At 53.3% G+C, this 3,572-nt stretch overlaps 1 long non-coding RNA gene across 1 annotated transcript in view; it reads right to left on the bottom strand.

The window, feature by feature from the left end:
• Window positions 1-2,485: 2,485 nt before the first annotated feature.
• The window catches only part of LOC144955346 (uncharacterized), a 7,728-nt gene continuing 6,641 nt past the window's right edge, over window positions 2,486-3,572 (bottom strand). Inside the window, exon 3 of the long non-coding RNA XR_013641622.1 lies at window positions 2,486-3,572. This exon is cut by the window's right edge and continues 1,663 nt beyond it. This is a non-coding gene — a long non-coding RNA (uncharacterized LOC144955346).

The following is a 3,572-nucleotide window of genomic DNA, read 5'->3' as shown; positions in this document are numbered from 1 at the left end:
ACTCACACACACTCACACACACTCACACTCACACACTCACACACACTCACACACACTCACACTCACACACTCACACACACTCACACACACTCACACTCACACACTCATACACACTCACTCACACACTCACACACTCACTCACACACATACTAACACACACACACTCACACACACTCACTCACACACTCACTCACACACTCTCACACTCACACACACTCACACACACACACTCTCACACTCACTCACACACTCACACACACTCACACACACACACTCTCACACTCACACACACTCACACACACACACTCTCACACACTCACTCACACACTCACACACACACACTCTCACTCACACACTCACACACACACACTCTCACTCACACACTCACACACTCACTCACTCACACACTCACACACTCACTCACAGACTCTCACACACTCACACACACTCACACACACTCACACTCACACACACTCACACACACTCACACTCACACACTCACACACACTCACACACACTCACACTCACACACTCATACACACTCACTCACACACTCACACACTCACTCACACACATACTAACACACACACACTCACACACACTCACTCACACACACACTCACTCACTCACACACTCACACACTCATACACACACTCACACACTCACACACACTCACACATACACTCACTCACACACTCACACACTCACTCACACACTCACACACATACTAACACACACACACTCACACACACTCACACACACACTCACTCACACACTCTCACACACACTCACACACTCACACTCTTTCACTCACACACACACTCACACACTTGCCCCTAGAGCCCTGCTAGAGGCTACCTGGGGGAGCTTTGTCCGTGTAACTGCACTTGCCCCCACAGCCCTGCTTGAGGCTACCTGGGGGAGCTTTGTCTGTCTAACTGCACTTGCCCCTACAGACCTGCTAGAGGCTACCTGGGGGAGCTTTGTCTGTGTCTGTGTAACTGCACGTGCCCCTGCAGCCCTGCTAGAGGCTACCTGGGGGAGCTTTGTCTGTGTCTGTGTAACTGCACGTGCCCCTGCAGCCCTGCTAGAGGCTACCTGGGGGAGCTTTGTCTGTGTAACTGCACTTGCCCCTGCAGCCCTGCTAGAGGCTACCTGGGGGAGCTTTGTCTGTGTGACCCTGCCATGTGCCATGTGAGCGATAAGCCCGAACGAGGAAATGAAAACTTGGGAGAAAAATCCCCGAACCACTCAGTCACTCACTCAGTCACTCACTCAGTCACTCACTCAGTCACTCACTCAGTCACTCACTCACTCACTCAGTCACTCACTCAGTCACTCACTCAGTCACTCAGTCAGTCACTCAGTCAGTCACTCACTCACTCAGTCAGTCAGTCACTCACTCAGTCACTCACTCAACCACTCACTCAACCACTCACTCACTCAGCCACTCACTCAACCACTTACTCAGCCACTCACTCAACCACTCACTCAGCCACTCACTCACTCAGCCACTCACTCAGCCACTCACTCAGCCACTCACTCACTCAGCCACTCACTCAGCCACGCACTCAGCCACTCACTCAACCACTCACTCAGCCACTCACTCAGCCACTCACTCAGCCACTCACTCAACCACTCACTCACTCACCCACTCACTCAGCCACTCACTCAACCACTCACTCAGCCACTCACTCAGCCACTCACTCAGCCACTCACTCAACCACTCACTCACCCACTCACTCACTCACCCACTCACTCAGCCACTCACTCAACCACTTACCCTCCCACCCACTTACACCCACTCACTCACTCAGCCACTCACTCAGCCACTCACTCAACCACTCACTCAGCCACTCACTCAGCCACTCACTCAGCCACTCACTCAGCCACTCACTCAACCACTCACTCAGCCACTCACTCAGCCACTCACTCAACCACTTACCCTCCCACCCACTTACACCCACTCACTCACTCAGCCACTCACTTAGCCACTCACTCAGCCACTCACTCACTCACCCTCCCACCCACGTACCCACTCACCCACGCACCCATTGAACAACTCACATGTGAATCACACAATTTATTAGCACTGGAACGCATCACAAGGTCTAAAGCAGCTATTTTGCTACGGAAGGCTGCGGTCAAAACGACACCAACAAAACAACAACGCCACCACCACCACCAACACCACAACAACAACACCACCACCACCAACACCACAACACCACCACCACCACCACAACGCTCAAAAACACGATGTGAGCACATATTACGGGAAGGGAAACACATCGTTGGAGAGATCCCTCCTTGTGTCATTCCCTCTGTGTTGATGCTACGTAGATGTAAGGGCAAACCACAGAGACCCACAGAGACCCATAGAGACCCACAGAGACTCACAGAGACCCACAGAGACCCACAGAGACCCACAGACACCCACAGAGACCCACAGAGACCCACAGAGACCCATAGAGACCCACAGACACCCACAGAGACTCAGAGACCCACAGAGACCCACAGAGACCCACAGAGACCCACAGACACCCACAGAGACCCACAGAGACCCACAGAGACCCATAGAGACCCACAGACACCCACAGAGACTCAGAGACTCACAGAGACCCACAGAGACCCACAGAGACCCACAGAGACCCACAGAGACTCACAGAGACCCACAGAGACCCACAGAGACCTACAGAGACCCACAGAGACCCACAGAGACTCACAGAGACCTACAGAGACTCACAGAGACTCACAGAGCCTCACAGAGACTCACAGAGACCCACAGAGACTCAGAGACTCACAGAGACCCATAGAGACCCACAGAGACCCACAGAGACTCAGAGACTCACAGAGACCCACAGAGACCCACAGAGACCCACAGAGACTCACAGAGACCCATAGAGACCCACAGAGACTCAGAGACTCACAGAGACCCACAGAGACCCACAGAGACTCACAGAGACCCACAGAGACCCATAGAGACCCACAGAGACTCAGAGAATCACAGAGACCCACAGAGACCCATAGAGACTCACAGAGACCCACAGAGACCCACAGAGACCCATAGAGACTCACAGAGACTCAGAGACTCACAGAGACCTACAGAGACCCACAGAGACTCACAGAGACCCACAGAGACTCACAGAGACCCACAGAGACCCACAGAGACTCACAGAGACCCACAGAGACCCACAGAGACCCATAGAGACTCACAGAGACTCAGAGACTCACAGAGACCTACAGAGACCCACAGAGACTCAGAGACCCACAGAGACCCACAGAGACTCACAGAGACCCACAGAGACCCACAGAGACCCATAGAGACTCACAGAGACTCAGAGACTCACAGAGACCTACAGAGACCCACAGAGACTCACAGAGACCCACAGAGACCCACAGAGACCCACAGAGACTCACAGAGACCCACAGAGACTCAGAGACTCACAGAGACCCATAGAGACCCACAGAGACTCACAGAGACCCATAGAGACTCACAGAGACCCACAGAGACCCATAGAGACCCACAGAGACTCACAGAGACCCACAGAGACCCATAGAGACCCACAGAG

Source organism: Lampetra fluviatilis, unplaced genomic scaffold (genome assembly GCF_964198595.1).
Source record: "Lampetra fluviatilis unplaced genomic scaffold, kcLamFluv1.1 SCAFFOLD_251, whole genome shotgun sequence".
Lineage (NCBI taxonomy): Eukaryota > Metazoa > Chordata > Hyperoartia > Petromyzontiformes > Petromyzontidae > Lampetra > Lampetra fluviatilis.
Note: the sequence above shows the minus strand (reverse complement) of the source record. Positions and strands in the feature narration are given on the sequence as shown.